At 36.5% G+C, this 18,841-nt stretch overlaps 1 protein-coding gene and 1 non-coding gene across 25 annotated transcripts in view; one reads left to right on the top strand and one right to left on the bottom strand.

The window, feature by feature from the left end:
• Positions 1–18,841, top strand: part of PAM (peptidylglycine alpha-amidating monooxygenase) — a 270,852-nt gene that overhangs the window by 77,079 nt on the left and 174,932 nt on the right. The window lies entirely within an intron of this gene.
• LOC123799321 (U6 spliceosomal RNA) lies at positions 5,876–5,979 on the bottom strand. The gene has a single exon (XR_006781583.2). It is a non-coding gene; the product is annotated as a U6 spliceosomal RNA (small nuclear RNA).

Here is an 18,841-nt window from a genome sequence, read left to right as displayed (position 1 = left end):
TTCTGATACAAGGGACTTGACAAGGAATGGATGTCCAGGATTCTTTCATCGTTTATAGTGTGCCATAATTAATTACGATTTAAGTAGTTTTGTGGGCGTATTTGGCATAAAATAAGGGAAGCTTGTTTGACTCTATAGATAGAGAGGGTCAGTGTTTAAAAAATTTTGCGATGAGAAAATGTTTGAAGCTCTGTGAGCTGCTGGTACCCTTGGTAGAGAGCATATTTGAGACACACCAGTGATTGCCTACCTCTTAACAATCCATTTAGAGAGTCCACCTCAAACCTTTCCTTAGGTAATGGGATTAGCACTGTGTTGGGACTGCAATCCTTAAAGATACAATTTGCTTCTTAATGTTCTGGCTAGTAATCCTATGTTCTTTAACAGGTCTTACAATGTAACTGACACTCTTGGAATGGAAAATGCAGATCCTAGACCTTTTCTGTCTATTGGATTAGGAAATGCAGAAGCTCTGGGGTACCTAGGTGGCTCAGTCATTAAGGGTCTGCCTTCGGTTCAAGTCATGATCCCGGGGTCCTGGGATCGAGCTCCTTATTGGGCTCCCTGCTTCTCCCTCTCCCACTCCCCCTGCTTGTGTTCCCTCTCTTGCTGTCTCTCTCTCTGTCAAACAAATAAATAAAATCTTAAAAAAAAAAAAAAGGAAATTCAGAGACTTTTAACAGAAAGTACTGTTCTGAGAAAGTTAAAACCAGTTGCTCCTCATCTCTGTTCTTCAGTGATAGTATCGCTGAAAGAATGTGATGAGTAAACTGAATTTAGAATATAGTGATACATATGGGGCGCCTGGGTGGCTCAGTCATTAAGTGCCTTCGGCTCAGGGTGTGATCCCAGGGTCCTGGGATCGAGCCCTGCATTGGGCTCCTCCGCTGGGAGCCTGCTTCTTCCTCTCCCACTCCCCCTGCTTGTGTTCCCTCTCTCACTGGCTGTCTTTCTCTCTGTCAAATAAATAAATAAAATCTTTAAAAAAAAAAGAAAATAGTGATACATAGATGCTTTTATAAGCCATTCAACCATACATGAAAAAATTTCCTTTTAATGTCCTTAATTTTTACTGCTTCAAAAGAAAAGTATGTTAAGAAATATTTTCAGTTTAAGTATATCACTTGATACTTAAAAATGCTCTGAGCCAGTTAGTTTTAATATAAAAGGAATAAAAGTCAAGAAATGTTGGGTTCTTCTCTTCCCTATCCTCTTTCAACAAGCCATCTGTTACTTCCCCGGAAGGACAATACAGGTATATTGAGACATTATGATCCTTGGAAAATAAAACAAGATAAAATCTTAGTAAATTTGTCTTGTAACACATTGCTGATCATATTCTAATGTTTTCATTCCCTTTTATTATTAATATCTTAACATGAATAATGACTGAACATTATAAACAAAAATTATTACTTTTAGAAAATGCCTATAAATTGAAGTATCCCAACTCTTTTTTGTGAAGCATACTTTCTTTAATAGCTAGATTCCAATGGACTATAAAGTATAAATTTTGATATTTTTTGAAGGTCACTGTGAGTTTAATATAAACACTACCCTTGTACTACATTGAATAATTTAGATAAGAAGCAAGTATTATTATATAGCAAAACTTTACCTGATGTTTGTTGTAATTGTTTTCTTTTGAAGTTGTGCTCAGTTTTTCCTAAAATGTTCTATTCATTTCCCTTTCATCTTCCATGTACTGCACTGACTGTACCTTTACCTTGTCCTGATGGCTTCTGATCATAACCTTGAATATCAGTTGTGTCTGTGCTGTAGAAACTCCGGGCGTACACCCTAGGGAATACTGACTTGGGCATCAGAGTCCTGATTTACTACCCGCTCTCTGACTGGCTAGTGTAAGTTACTTAGCCATTCTGAGCCTCAGTTTTCTCATCTGCAAGATGGGTCTGGTAATGTACATCCTGGGCAGTGGTGAGGGTTACATGAGATTGAATTGCGTCTAACAGTGTGCGGCATATAGAAGGTGTTTCCTAGTTCACTAAGTTTGATTTCCTAGGTCCCTGGAGGCAGAAATGGAAATGCAGATGGTTGGGTTTGGGTTTGGGTTTGGGTTTGGACAGCAGCACGAATACATGCTGACTGCAGCTGTGGCCTTGATATTTATCATTGGCTATTTCTTTGTTTGCTTTTTGTTAAAGAAAAGAAGAAGAAGAAGAATGAAGTTGTGTAATCTCCAAGGTAGTATTATATGGCTGTTAGCATAGGCTGAAAATATATATGACTTAATCAATTACATTTACAGATGAGAAGTTCCTACCTCATCAGGTTATTTTCAAGACTCAAGGATATATAACAATACAAATTGCTTAGCACGTGCTAAGTGCTCAGTAGAAGTAAGCTATTGCTAGTAAAGATGTGACGCTTGTGATAGAGGTTGGCTACTCTGAATTTTGGCTGAAACTCATATGTATAAAACATTTTCTGGGTACTCTAGTATGGGTTCCTCTTTATTTCCTTTTGTAAGGCTAACCTTTTAGTGATTATAGTTAACAAAGTTGCTAAATTTTGAGAATATATTTAAAATATACTCATGTAAACAAACAATCCCTTTTGGATTTGTTATATATGTAGTCTTTAAATAAAAGAGCCCAAAATTAACAGATAGGAGCTTTTTATTTTTAAAAAATTGTACCTGTGAGAAATGATTCTGAATATATGTTATATTTCATCCACATGTATACGGATTGTCTGTGTGTATATTACCTTTAGAAATCTGAGAATCTGGAAAGAATTTTCTTAGTCCCTCTTTCTGGGCCCTGGCCTTATATCATCTCAGTAGTGTCCTGGTCTAACAACATATATAGAGTTCTTTCAATCTACCGGTAAATATTTGCCTGTAACCCAGGCTTATGTCCAGCTGGTATACACTCCTCTTCTACTAATTAAAAATATATGGCAAATTTAGCATTTTTGTTTTGAAAAAAAATGGAGGGCCTACAGGAGTCTCACAGTTTTATAGGAATAATGCTCATCGGTTGGTAACCTTCTGACTCTGCTCTTTTTGGTAATCTGAGTGTCAGGGTCACAAGGTAACTCAGAAGCCAACTCTCTTAACTTACAGTTCAGAATATGAAGTTCAGTATACTTAAGGTACTAGCCTAGGGATGGATAAGTTTCAGCTTCTTCGTCAGCTCTGATCAGTTGGGATTTTGGCTGCTTGGAGGCCATAGATTTGACATTCTTCGTTTAGCTCAAGGTCACACAGATAGTTTGTGGCAGAGCTTGGACTAGAATCTAGTTCTTTTGGTTTCTAATTTCATCTTCATTTCTCCTGGTCATTTTATTTTTAACTCATGGAAACCTTTATATTGAATACATTTTTATAACCTTGTAATCCATTATGTAGGCATAAAAAGTTAAGATTCTGACATTTTTATTATATGCAAAGGAAGTGAACATTATCTTGTTAAAAATATCATGCTTATTATTCGATTTTGAAAATGCAGACAAGATGTGTGAAAGAGAAATGTAGCCTCATATGCATATCTTTTAAGTGTGACCCTTTGTTACTGCACTCTGTTTTACAAAAAGTATGCCATCAGCTTTTTTAAGGACACATTTCAACATGGATTAAATCTTTAGGGAAGTAGCTTGAATTATTTTTAGGTAATTGCCAAAACATGCATGTATCTACGTGTGTGTAGAAATATATTGTCAATAGCTAAAAGTAATTGTGATGTTATGAATAAGATGACTATATTTCCTACAGTTTTTAAGTCCAGTGGGTGTAGTTTGTGTTTTTCCCTGGGTAACATTGTCAGCACACAGTAAATATCTAACAATATGATAACTCTTGCCCCATATAGTATTCACTTTTACCAGAAAAAAATTTACTACTATGCTAATATGGTACAATTCTTAAATTATGTTAAGATGCTAAGTGAAATTCAGGCATTTTGTTATAACATTGTCATTTTTTATAGGAACTAAGCTGTCCCTCTTCCTGTCGCTCTATCTTCTTCTTACACACACTACACCTTTTTCCAGTCATTCACCTTTCCTATGACATGCTCTGTTTTCATCTTACTGCCTTAGTCACCAGTGGTACTAAAGTTCTACATTCCCTTGAAACCCAAGCTGTAAAGGTGGTCTCAGGCTGTCGTCTTTACTTCTTTTGTCCATTAGTTCTTTATAACCTGAAAAATTAATAAGTGTCCGAATTTAACCATGATTACAACTTTGTGAACTTTTCTCTGTCTTGATAATTGTGCCCTCCTTTATCTAGCAGTGCACTGGTTATTTGGGGATATACAGTAATTCCTCTTAACAAGAAGACTAACATATTATAGGAGCTAACATCGTTTTAAGGCAGGCCTGACGTTGACCCGTGCCCTTAGCTAGGGCAAGGGCAAGCTAGTCTACTACAGTTTCACGGACTTGCACGTCCTCTTCCTCCCAAATATGATCCTCCTTTTATCTTATTCTTACATTCTGCTCTTTATTCTGTAATTAGATATACAGCTTCTTTGCAAGAACACTTTTGAGGGATAAGTTGTGGGCAACTCATTCACATGAAAATGTGTAACCCACACAACTGAGTACATAACCAAATCTAGACCAACGGGAGGCAGAGCTGAGTAATGAGAAGCAAAAGCTTTGAGTCAGACAGCCCTGGGATTAGGTCTTTTCTTTCTCCTGAGACATTCTGTCACTTGGAACAAGTTAAAGTTCGTCACTTCACTCAAACCACTGTTTCTTTGCAGTGTAAAATAAAGATGATAATGTTTCATCAACTGTATTATTAGAAAAGGAATAAATGAGAGGCCAAGGCCCCTACAGCCGAATTTTGTGGGAATCATATCTTTGCCAGGAGGCCTTCCTGTTGACTTCTATTGGTTGGGGAAATGTAGAGGTCCTGTTGGTGCTTACAGCTCTGCTTCCCATTATTTAGAAACATTTTTTGCACAAGCAAAAATGTTTTTTTGATGATGTTATAAATGGATTCATCCTCGTTAAACTGAGTATTTCTTACTCAAGGATTTTTGCCCTCAAGCATCTCTCATGTAGAAACAATATGGACATACAAGAAACAGTTAAAGTACAAAGCTTGTTATATAAAGGTCATCCGTGCTATAGGATGTTAGGGAAGGGGAAGAACACACCATGGGGGTCAAACAAAACAGCATATGAACGACACCTCCACTTTTCTGTTTGATGTGGCCATTGAGATTAATGGCATAAAAGTATGTTTGATACTAGGACTCAAAAAGGTTAGTCCTATAAAAATCATAATTTTGTCAGATCTTGTTTGCAAGATTTGGTTTCATAGAAGAAATTAGCATTTCTTTTAAAAGTACTTAGTTCAGGGGCGCCTGGGTGGCACAGTCGTTAAGTGTCTGCCTTCGGCTCAGGGCGTGATCCCGGCGTTCTGGGATCGAGCCCCACATCAGGCTCCTCCTCTATGAGCCTGCTTCTTCCTCTCCCACTCCCTCTGCTTGTGTTCCCTCTCTCGCTGGCTGTCTCTCTCTCTGTCAAATACATAAATAAAATCTTAAAAAAAAAAAAGTACTTAGTTCATTTGCCATCAGTACTTGAAAGGCAGCTCGGTTTCTTCACATTCCAGTGAGTGGAGCCTAGAATTAACAGGGTGAAGGGTGCTGGGTCCTCCACACCCGTCCCCCCGGGGCTCACATTTTCTGAGAACACATCCTACATTAAATTTGTGATTATCCAAGAAGCCATTATAGAGTAATGGCTGAAATACAAACTTTATCACGTTCTTTAATTCTACATTGACCATTTAATTAAGTAAAAGGTTTTATGAATATGTTGGAACTCTCCTGAGTTAATGCCAACTAGTTCATTTTGTTTTGGATGATGTTTAAAGATCTCACTTTTATTCCTATTTATGTATAAACTTTTCCCCTTTTTGGGGGGTATCATCCTTGGACAAGGACCACGCTAATCTCTGTATCATTCCAATTTTAGCATATGTGCTGCCGAAGTGAGCACCCCTTCTTTTTGGAACATTTAGGTTGAACCTTAGTTCAAAAGAGTTTGTTACAATACTGTAATGGTTTACAGATAGCTCAGCCATGTGTATGTGTGAAAGTTTCATATCTGTTAACAAATATTTACTGAGGTCTTGCTATGTGCCAGGCACTGTGCTAGGTAATGGGGGTACAATAGTGAAAGCATACAAAAATCTCTGCCCGCATAGAGCTTACAGGCAGAAATTAAACGAAGTAATAAGTAAAATAGGTCATATTGTAATGAGACTGAATACTTTGGAGTAGTAAGGGGTGGTGGGTGATCCCAGGAACATGGGGAAGGCTACAATTATAAATATCAAGGTCAGTGAAGACCTCACTGAGAAGGTGGCAGTTGAGGGAGCAAAGATCTGACCTGACCAAGATAGGAAACCACGTGGATGCATATGTGGTGTGAGAATATTCTAGGCAGAGGAAATAGCAAGTAGGAGTGTGCTTGTGTAAAGAACATCAAGAAGGCCAGTGTACCTGGAGGACATGGAGCAGGGGAAAGGGTGGAGGGAGGAGAGACCCATGAGGAGGGTAGGGGGATAGAGAGGTAGGCTTTGTAGGGCCCAGCATGCCAGGATGATGACTCTCGCTTTTATTCTGACCCAAATGAGAAGGGTGTTAAGCCGTGAGATAGGAGCTGTTTTACCAAAGGCTTGCTATGATTGCTGTGCATTGAGAACAGATTATAAGGTGGCAAGGGCAAAAGCAGGGAGCTGAGTTAGGAGGCAATTACAATAACCCGGGCACGAGAAGATGGTATCTAACTACTTGCTGTGCGTTCAGTGCTGCTGATATTGTATACAGAGACCAGTGCAAAGGGACCATTTCTGTTTATTTTTCAGTCTCGGCATTTTCCCCCTTGTGGTTCAAATCGTACATGAAAGGGAAAGAGAAAGATCAATGCCATCCTTCACGTTGTTTCAGTCATTACTGTGATAATATGAATCTTGTGTGCGTGTGTGGCATTTTATAGTTTCCAAAGCATTCTTATATATATTGCCACATCTAGCCCTCACTGTTTAAAGGATGGCAGTCCTGAGGTTTATAGGCCATGGCTGGAGTCATGCAGCTGGTTCTTTCTCTTTTCAGGAGTGTGCACATTGGCTTCTGTGAATATGTGTAAGCTAAGCAATAACCAATAACCATCTATTCATGGAAGACGGGATTTGGGTACACTTAAAGAAATTTACTCAGCTGCCGACTCATTAAAGAGTGTATCTATCATTGGTGGTGGCTGAGTTGTCAGGCTTAAAAAACTTCCTTGTTATTGGAATTGAGTCTGTAAATTGTTCAGGGCAGATTCTTCATCAAAAAAGAACATGCATAATTTTCTCCTTTTAAGTTCACCATTTCTTTTTGCAGGATTCACATATCTAAAGATGAAGTAGATAGAAGTGTCCTGAAACTGGAGGTTTCCCCCCCCAAAAAAAAACACCAGGGGGAATTATAATACCAAAAGATACTTAATTTTTGCTGAGCAGTAATACTAGGTACAGTGTTGCTTTGTGTATGTCAAAATATTTCAGGCAAAGATGGTTTTCATATACGGAATTTAAATAACAAGGCTCATGACATTTTACTTTTAACCTACCAGATACACTGAAAACAATTAAAATATTCAAGTTAATGTCAAAGAAGATAACATAAATAACTTTTCTCTGTGATTTAATTTAAATTTTAAAATATGTTTTCAGTGTTTCAGAGAAAGGATGAGGGAATTGTAGAAATTGTTCTATGTTATAGTAGTTGAGAGAGAGGAGAGTGTATTTTGTGTGATGTAACAGCTTTTGCCAGATTTGAATGAAAAAAATCTGAATGGGAAAATACACCTTTGTAGTCACAGGGAATAATATATCACTTGAATTGTGTTCCTGAATTGCCATTTGTCTAGGAGATTGAATTTTTGAACATAACAGCAGTAAAATGCAAAAAAGGCAGATTAATATAGTGATGACTGAAAAAACTTAAGTGCTTAGGGTAGGAATTTGAACTTATGGTTCACACAATAGTATTCCATTTCTTTCTTACAAATATGATTATTGAAAAGATTAATATTTTATGTTGAAAAAGCCATTTATTTGAATAAGCTTTCAATTATAATATTCCCCATTAAAGATGTATTTTTTTTTCACTTTTCACTTGAAATAGCAATATGTGTAAAGCGCAGTTGATGTTCTGCTTTCGATCTGACAAGCTTTTGCAGTACATGATAAGTATAGACTTTTCAAAATGTTCTTTTTGAACTTTTTGCTGGGCAGTGGTTTCCGGATGAGCCTAGGGATTGGTGCCATGGGTAACATCTGAGACTGTGGTTCATTGTTCTCTCATCCTGTTCTTTCCTGTGTGGACCACTCTTCACATCCTTCTTCATCTCTCCTTTTACTTCTCTTTTCTTACTGATTTAATTTCTCTGTTTGGCAATATTACCCAGTGCCTGCTGCATGCCAGGCATTATTCCGCAGCTCCTTGCTCTCTTGAAACTTACCATCTTGTGAAAAAGGTGAACAAGAAACAACTAAAACGAGAGAAACCATTCGCTATGAATATGCCCAAACAGCAAATAGTGAGAGATCCGTGCACGACTGTGGTGGGGGGTGAAGGCCGCTCACTTCATGAGGACAGATGGAGCTGTTTCTTCCTTCTTGGGCCTTTTCCCCTTGATTCTGTCCCTGATGCCTAGTACCCTGGCTGCACTCACAACTTTCATGTACCCAGAGTTGAAGCCAGTGCCACATTATACCTCCACTCAGAGATCTGCCAGACACAGATGGATTGTCATTCCCTAACGTGCTTTCACTTTCTTACTTCTTAATTCACTAATTATTACATATTTTGGAAGGCTTTCCTGATCCTTCCATCACCCCTTGCTTCATCCTCTTAGTACCGCACATGTTGTATTTGCTATTATGATAGACCTTCTCACGTTGCCTCGTAAGGTTTGTCTTCCATCCGTGTATTATGTCAACCCCAACTGCCCCAGTGGAAGCCAGGTCAGCATGACTTTTGTTTATCTTTGTTTTTCCAGAGGCTAACACGGTGTCTGAAGAAAATAAGTTTCTGTAACTTATTTGTATTTTTTAAACGAAATTAATGAATTGTTTAATCTTATAGTACTTGCTCCTAGAATAATTTAGAGCCCCAAATGTACTTCTCTTCTAAGACGTAACTGATTAAATGAAAGCATAAAATGTAGTATATTCGGGGATTAATTTAAGAAACTAAATGCATTCTTGTCAATTAAATAAATGTAAAAGGTACATTAATAACTAGTTTCCTCTGTTTCACTATTTATATTTTTCACAGCTGAAGAGAGCAGGATTCTGAACCACATTTAGGATTAATCAGAAGAAACCTAAGAGGCATATAGAAAAACAACGTAATTATATATGTGGTTTTATATATGCACTGGAAAGTGAAATTAGATAAGTCATTTGAAGAGCTGCATGATTCATTATAATGCAATCCATTATGTGGCTCACCTTAAATTATAACGTAACACCGAAAAAAATGCCGTGGCTCTGAAGAAGTATTTTATGTGAGTGGGGTCATTATGCATTTACAGGAATCAGTAGAGATATTTGTCAGTTTTCATGGGAAAATTTTTAAACATTTTAAAAAGAAGATTTTTTGTTTTTGTTTTTGTTTGCCCACTCCCAAGATGGAAAGAAATTGATTTTTATCAAGTTCATTCTTGAGGTTTTAAAACTGTTCATCATCTTTTCCAATAGTTTAAAAAAATAAATAAATGAGTAAGTATCATCAATTTACAGATTAGTGGTCATTGACTTTAAACATCACGGCATTTTTGTATTTTGGTACAGGCTTTTTAAGTCTACATATGTTTTACCATCTTAGTCCTACCAGTTTTAAAGAATGGTTATTAAGTTCTTTGGACATGAATTACTGCCCCCAAAAGGGAAAGAATATAAACAACACAAATAATTAAATTAATTTTAAAAAATAGCTACATTTAAAGATACTTTTATGTTGTTCCTTCTAAAATGTCAGTTAGTAGATAGTAAAATGATAAATTCAGCTGAATATAATGGAGAGGAGGGAAGAAGAAATCTGACCATGACTTAACAAATTAACTTTTGTTTTCTTTTTTTTTTTTTTTTTTAGATTTTATTTATTTATTCGACAGAGATAGAGACAGCCAGTGAGAGAGGGAACACAAGCAGGGGGAGTGGGAGAGGGAGAAGCAGGCTCATAGCAGAGGAGCCTGATGTGGGGCTCGATCCCAGAACGCTGGGATCACGCCCTGAGCCGAAGGCAGACGCTTGACCGCTGTGCCACCCAGGCGCCCCAACTTTTGTTTTCTTTGTATGTGGCAGAGAAACTTATGTAAACTCATTAAGTTTTAGTTGAATGATAATTCTTATTATTTATAAAAGAAATGTAGCATCATTGTAATTATACTCTCAAGGTGGATGTTTGCTTTTGTTTTAATTTATTGTGAGTTGACAGGGAAGAGTTGTTTTATAATGAGTTTCTGTCCATGATCAGCAAATAAAAATAAGAAGAAAATAGTGAGCAGAGGGCAAAGTTGCAGCTTTTGCCTCATGTTCTAATCTATTAGGATAACACGTATGTCATGAATATTCTTAATTCTTGATTAAAAATCTTGATTAAGATGGAAGAGTTTCTGGTTTTTCACCTTTAAATATTCTTTAATATAGAGAGCCGACAGTGATGGATGGACTAACATGTAATAAATACAGAATCAGAGGTCTGGAATCATCTTTGAAATAGCACCTCCAAGTCCCCAAATCTCAGAAGTAGTACACCAAAGTATTTGCACTCCTGAAGATCTTTAAGGAAAATTTCATTAGTTTTTTATTGTGACTTACATCATACATACAGATGCATGCATAGGGCTTAGACAGTTTAAAGAATAGCCATAAATTCCTATGGGACCACCACCCAGGTCAAGAAATAGAACATTACTCTTGCCCCAGAAGTCCTGTGTATGAGAAACTGCATTAACTTTCTATCAAAACCAGTTTTTCAAAGTTTGTGTTCAAAGATTACATGTAGAAACACTATCTCCCCCCACCCCCCAAAGTTTCAGGAATTCATTACTGGAAAGAGTTAAACTCCACGGACACGCTGTCTAGACCAGAAGTATTTCTATTTCTGGCATTTTTGAGATGCATTTAGTGGCTGAAATAAAAGTGTATCATGTAGGTTATTGTGCCAGGTGATGTGTTTGTCGAATTAGCTGTGGAGAGCCTCCTTCTATCTGTCTTTAAAATGCAGACGGTTAAGATGATGAAACGTTATTAGAGGTTTGGGTGGATGGGGTTGAGAAGAGGTGCTTGGATTGACACCGATTAAATCCATCTTGCATGATGCTATAACAAATCCAGTAGTACTACCACCAGTTGAAATAGCAGGGTAGAAGGTGGCTGCCAGAAGGCAGTTTTCAATGAAGATGTCAGACATGATTTCACAGTAACAGAATCAAGTTTTTCAGAAGAAAAAAAATGTGTACTGCCATTCTTGACCAGACACTAGATCTTCAAATACACACCTCAATGCTCATTTTGATAGGTACAGCCTCATGTCCAAACTTACTTCTTATGCCACTTGCTTATATTGGGGCAACTTGTTCGGTTTTGTCTTACTGCAGTTTCGGATTATTAATCAGTGCGCGGCTACTTTATTACCGTTAAAAGGAATTACAAATATCATTGAAATGGTGCTGGTGTTGAAGGAGCAGATGGGTGCTGATTTCTGCAGTTTTTTGTTTTTGTTTTTTAATATTTTCCCCCGGGATAACTGTTGGCAAAGTGTAACAACCCTTGATCAGATTACTGGAACAGAAAGAAAAAAAAGGAAGGAAAAGTAAATTAACCATACATAAGTCTATATATGTTTTTTCTAAAAAGAGAAAAAACCCTTGGGGCGCCTGGGTGGCACAGCGGTTAAGCATCTGCCTTCGGCTCAGGGCGTGATCCCGGCGTTCTGGGATCGAGCCCCACATCAGGCTCCTCCGCTATGAGCCTGCTTCTTCCTCTCCCACTCCCCCTGCTTGTGTTCCCTCTCTCGCTGGCCGTCTCTATCTCTGTCGAATAAATAAATAAAATCTTAAAAAAAAAAAAAATAAAAAGAGAAAAAACCCAACACCTTTAAATATAGATGTTTGTTATAATTAAAGAGTGTAAAAAATACGTCTCTCAGATTTAATATTCCATCTATACCACTTCATTATTTATTTTCATTTCCCCTTGCCCTCCTGTTTGCTTCTATGCTCTGTAGCAGATCTGCTTCCTACTGCTGCCGTCAGCCAGCGATGTGACAATTCACAAAGAGAGATGTGTTGGCATTCTAAGACACAAAGGACATTAAATTCGGTGTGAGACAGAACAGGTCTTCTTTATTTTGACCTATAAAACATAGATGCTATTGTAAAAAATATCACTACACAAAATATCTTCAGCCAGTAGCTCTGGATGATATCAATCTTCAGGGTTTGCTCTGTATTTTATTACTGTATTTTTTTGCCTCCTCCTCTTTATATTTTGAAAAGAAAACCAAAGGGATTCACTATACTATATATCAGTTTTGAAGCCACTTGTCTGGCTTCAGAGGCATCTGTGAGTTCCCTTTTCTTGTTAGAGTATATTCTTTAACATGTTAAAGGATCATAGGTTTTAGTATCACTAGCTGGGGTAAAGAGCAAGAACTAATTTTGTCAATGGTATATCTTAAGCACTTAGAAATTATTTATTGAGTAAATGAATAAATATTTATAAGCTTAATGATTGGTATACCCCCTACTGGCTTTTTTCACGTTTCTTCCTTCCAGAATCTCATAGCTACCCTTATCTGCAATTAGACAAATGGGTGGCATCAGCATGAGCTCTCTTAGATGCAACATCCCAAACCACATATTAGAACCAAAATTTTAAAAGGAAAACAAATCTCAAATATAAATATCTTTTGATTATTTTTAAGTGACCGTAACATCCCTTCTTCTGTCTCTCTCAAAAACATCTATAAACCTTTTTTATCTCTTGATTCCAAAAAGAGTTACTAAAGAAGAGGAAACATTTTCAATATAGATTTAATATCCTTCCTGATAGCCATGTGACTCTAAGGGTAATACAGTTCTCCATGAACTTACAGATGGGAGTGAGGAATGAGAATCTCGGAATAAATGCAGAATAGGATCAGATAAGAAAATAGATCATAATCTTCTTTTGGTCCATTTAGGCTGTTATAACAAAATACCATAGACTGGGTGGCCTATAAACAACAGAAAGTTATTTCTCACAGTTCCACGGGCTGGGAAATTCAACATCATGACACCAGCAGATTTAGTGTCTGGTGAGAATCTGCTTCCTGATGCACAGATAGCCGTCTTCACGTTGCATCCTCACATGGACGGGACGAAGGAGCTCTCCAGCATCTCTTGTAAGGACACCGTGCCCTCATCGTGTACCACTGCTATCTGCCCATCTATCAGAGGTACCACCTTCTAGTATCATCACAATGGGGGTTAAGAGTTCAAACATAAGAATTTTGAGGAGGGACACAAACTTTCAGTCTAGAGCACCTCTCTCTGCCCAGATGTAGAAATAAAGTTACATCAGGATTAAAGGAGGAAAGTTTTTAGGAGGAAGTTTGGCATGACAATCCACAAAAATATTTAAAAATTCATTTCTGGCAGTATTTTTTTTTTTTTTAAAACAACCACTCTACATATCATGGCCTAGTTGAAAAGTATAATTGTTTAGGTCGGTATAGTAAAATATTTTGAGTGAACTTACATGATAACATTTGAAGACAGTATGGGTTCTGAATGAAAGAGTAAAGGTTGCATATAAACAGTAATTTACAGATCCACAGACAATGTAGTGGAAGTATGGGTTGGGTGCTAGACAGGATGGTGGATTAAAAATTTTACCAAACCTTGGCAGAAAAATTTTGCCAAATGCTAATCAGTGAAGGGAGGAATCCTTTAATTCAGTTTAACCCCTCAAGCAGATCACAGTGTCATATACTAAAAAGCTGGAAGGGACAGCAGGTACATTTGATTAGAGAATCAAGGTCCCGAGCATTTGAGTTGGGTTGGAGAAAAACCAATAGAATTTAATGTAGTTGTGAGGACTTCTGTGTTTAGTCCAACAACAATAACAACAACAACAAAACCCCACAACTGCATAATCAAAGCATGGGAAAGCTATATAGTGTAGAAGGATCATTAGAATTCTAGTAGTTAACAGGAAAAAAGTCTGATGTGAAGATGAACTATTTTAATGAACACTCAGGGTACAAGGACACTTCCTAAGATTTTTCACTTTCAGAAACCACATTTTAAGAGGGATTGGGATAAATGGGAACTCTTTCCAAGAATGTTGGTCAGAGTGGTAAAGGGAGGAAGAGGAATGAACTATCTGGGAAATACGATGTTTACACACTGACAATGTATCTCATTTAATCCCCCTTAACTCTGTAAATGGACTAATATCTCCACTATACAGAAAATTTAGTGTTGCTCTTTTTACTAAATAGAAATTATCAGTGAAACTCTCAAATGGGCACAATCTTGGGGAAATATTTCTACAGAATTAAAGAAGAAATAAAAAATTGAGAAGGTCTATAACCATTAAAGAGATTCAATCACTTGTTAAAAACTTATTTACAAAAAAAATCTCAAGAGGCCAAAATATTTTTATAGGAAAGTTCTATGAACAATTTCAAGCATATACAAACTGAACAAAATAGAGTCCAGAAGAATGTTTTATTTCCAAGTCATTTTATAAGGCTTGGATAATCTTTATGTCAAAACCAGAGAAGGGAGTATGGTAAGAGAAGACTAAAGGTAAATCTTACGTGTAAAATTAGATGCAAAAATCCTCAATGAAATAATGAAAACTGAACCCAGCCACGTATTTAAAACATGTATCATGACCAAAGATGTTTTATCCAACAAGTTAAAGAGTGGCTTGACATCAGAAAATTTATTAAGGTAATTCCCCACATTAATAGATTAAAGAAAAAAAACCCCATTATTTTCTTAATGATTTCACACACACAAAAAAAATTTGATAAAATACAGTGTCCTATTGTAATAAAAACTCTTAGCAAACTAGAAATAGAAAGTCACTATTCCTGACTGGAAAAGGGAGTCTACCAAGACCCACAGCAAATGTCATATCAGGCTGAAACATAAGAAGTATTTCCTTTACATGAGAAATGAGACATGAGACATGTCTACTCTCACTGCTTCTGTTCACTGTTGCACTAGACGTCCTAACCAGAGCAGTAAAACAAGAGAAATGAAAATTCAAATATCATATACACATATAAATTAAAATTAATATATATGTTATATATAATTTTATATTTAGGATAATATACATTAAAACTAGTATACAGTCTTTTCTTTGAAGTAACTGTGATCCAAAGTATTTTTAAATGATGCATCAAAGGGAAGAAAATTAGGTTATCTTTATTTCTTGTGTATGGGTTTTACAAATATGTTCTCTGTTTCTATTCAAAAGTGTTGATATTAGTGGAAAAAACATGGGCAAAACACAGTGTAGAGAATGATTATTTTGTATTGGAAACTGACATACAAATTCTTTAATTAAAATGTATTGACTTAGTTATAGTGTATTCCTGTAACAATGATAATTTAAAGAGAAATTTCTGTACAAAAGTAGTTTAATACATTGGGTCCCACGGACTTTAAACTTACTGGGCAGTAGTGGTATATAATTTGGGAGTGGCTTCAGCCGCATATAACAAAACAATTGAAAGTATTTTCAATAAGAAAGAAGTTAATTTGTTTCACAAGAGAAGATTTCTCTGTTTTGGAGATAAGGTATTCATCAGGGACCCAGACTCGTCCAGGCTACGTCTCCTCCATCTTTAGCTATAACCCTTGTCCTCATGGTTCAGAACAGCTGTTAAACCTCCAGCCATCACATCCCCCTTTAGCCAGCAGGATGGACGAAGGGGCAAAGAAGGGCACACAAATAATATTTTGGGCTTACCTATCCACAGGTGAGTTTGAGGCATGTCATTCTATAAGTGAGCAGCAATGTAACCAGGTAAAAATTAGGGTTCTTGTGATGAAGGAGGAAGGGGAAAAGGGGTATTGCAATCCTTGCATACCCTATTACAGGTGGCTGTTTCACTTCATAATAAAGCCGGTTTAATTGTTGGAAAATTAGAGGAGACATACTCTTTACTTAATTTTACCTTGTCCCTTTCAGTGTAGGAATAAGTGTGTCATTGAGCTTTTTTTTTTTTTTAAGACGATTTTGTCGTTAATAGTCAACAAACTTGCATAGGAACAAGAAATAACGCGCACATAATAAGCTTCATTAAAATTCAGTTATTTGGAGTGAAATTGCCTAATTCTTTCAGGCAACACATGCTAACAAATTCTACTTAGCATAATTGCCGGGTTAATACTATCTCTTTTTCCAGGTTAAATATTTTTATTCACATTTATTATGGCAGTTGTCCTCTGCACTTGGAGTAATAGCACACTGTTTATATATTCTAGGACCCACTGAGTCAAGTTTTGTTCTTTCTACTATTTCCACCTGCTCACTCTCAAACTGTTACAAACACACACAACTCAGAGACTGTTGTTTCTGTACTTTGTAGCACAAGCATCATTATTTCCTCGTTATTTATTTATATATTTTAAGATTTTATTTATTTATTCAACAGAGATAAAGACAACCAGCAAGAGAGGGAACACAAGCAGGGGGAGTGGGAGAGGAAGAAGCAGGCTCATAGCGGAGGAGCCTGATGTGGGGCTCGATCCCAGAACGCCGGGATCACGCCCTGAGCCTAAGACAGACAATTAACTGCTGTGCCACCCAGGCGCCCCTATTTCCTCATTATTAAAAAAAAAAATTCAAAACCAAGTAGTCGTCAGAACACGTGCAGTCTGTATTTTCTGTCCTTTAAAGATCATGGCAGTTTTGTTGTGTGTACATAAAGACTTAAAGAACTTTAAAGGTTAAAAGAAGGAGGTGTGAATTTTAGTGCTTCAAGTAAATTTAGAGAGCATTCCCAAGTATTTCTCTCAACTGGCATTTCTTGACTTTACCGAGGGGCAAAAGTGAACATTTGCAAAAATATAGAGCACTCCTTAAAAATATTTATAAATTTGGTCATAATCAATATGTCACTAGGACTGCTGTTTTGAACTTGAGAATATAGATTCATTAATTTGTCTTAAAAAATTAGCTGGAGATAATAGTACCCAGAAAAATATTACAAAGAGGTCAAGGAGGACTTTAATTCAGATGTCAGAAGGAACTTATTATAAAGTTAAAATCTGACCCCCCAAAAAGAGTAGTTAAAACAATGAAACAGAATAAACATCTGGAAGGTGTGCTTAAATGTATGTAGGTACAAGTATGTGTCTAGACTGTCTAGAGAGGATTTAATATGGCCATACACAAAATTGGCTAATTATGAAAAATAAAAGTTGATTCTTGTGCATGTCATACACAAAAATATATTTCAATTGGATTGAAAAGTTACTGACAAAAATGAAAGCATGATTCAGCTAATCTCAGGAAGGACTTAAAAATGAGAGAAAAACACAAAGGAAAAAATATTGATCATTTTATTTCACAAAGTATAACTTAAATTTATGTATATGTGTATCACATGTATGTAAGTGCATAGAACAGAGATTGAAGAATACACAGAAAATTGTTAGTAGAAGTTACTTTATTTAAGGAAATGGAATTGGTAATGGGGTGTCATGTGAGGAGTACAGTTTACTCTAATACTGTTACGTTTCTCTTTTTAAAAAATTTTTAAAATTTAAATTCAATTAATTAACGTGCAATGTATTGTTAGTTTCAGAGGTAGAGATCAGTGTTTCATCAGGCTTATATAATACCCAGTGCTCATTATATCACATCCCTCTTTAATATCCATCACCCAGTTACTCCATTCCCCCCAGGCTCTCCCCTCCAGCAACCCTCAGTTTGTTTCCTATGATTAAGAGTCTCTTATGGTTTTTCTCCCTCTCTGATTTCATCTTGTTTTATTTGTCCCTGTTTTGTTTCTTAAGTTGCACATATGAGATCGAATGATAATTGTCTTTCTCTGATTGACTTATTTCACTTAGCATAATTTAATCCTCTAGTTTCATCCACATTGTTGCAAATGGCAAGATTTCATTTTTTTGATGGCTCAGTAGTATTCCATCTATCTATCATCTATCTATCATCTATCTATCATCTATCTATCTATCTATCTATCTATCTATCTATCTATCTATCTATCTATCTATCTATCATCTCTCTCACATCTGGTATCAGTATTCCATCTGGTATATATATATATATATACACACCACATCTTCTTTATCCGTTCATCTGTCAGTGGACATCTGGGCATTAACATAGTTTGGCTTTTGTGAACATTGCTGCTGTAAACATTAGGGTACAGGTGCCCCTTCAGATCACTGCATTTGTATCTTTGGGGTAAATACCCAGTAGTGCAATTGCTGGGTCATAGAGTGGCTCTATTTTCCACTTTTGAGGAACCTCCATACTGCTACGTTTCTCTTTAAGTTTATTTATATATTTTTGCTGAAAGCAAGAGTCAGTTAACCGACTGCACCACCCAGGTGTCCCTATGTCTTAAAAAAATAGCAGTGTCATGAATTATTTCATTATTTATTAACTCAAAACAGTTATGAATGTGGGAAAAAGCAAACGATTTTTTTCTTTTTTTTGTAAGTTTTTGTTTTGAGTGTAGTCAACTCACAATGTTACATTAGTTTCAGGTGTACCACATAGTAATTGGACAAGTCTCTATGCTATGCTCTGCTCACCACC

Source organism: Ursus americanus, chromosome 5 (assembly GCF_024610735.1).
Source record: "Ursus americanus isolate L20-20 chromosome 5, mUrsAme1.1.p, whole genome shotgun sequence".
NCBI lineage: Eukaryota > Metazoa > Chordata > Mammalia > Carnivora > Ursidae > Ursus > Ursus americanus.
Note: the sequence above shows the minus strand (reverse complement) of the source record. Positions and strands in the feature narration are given on the sequence as shown.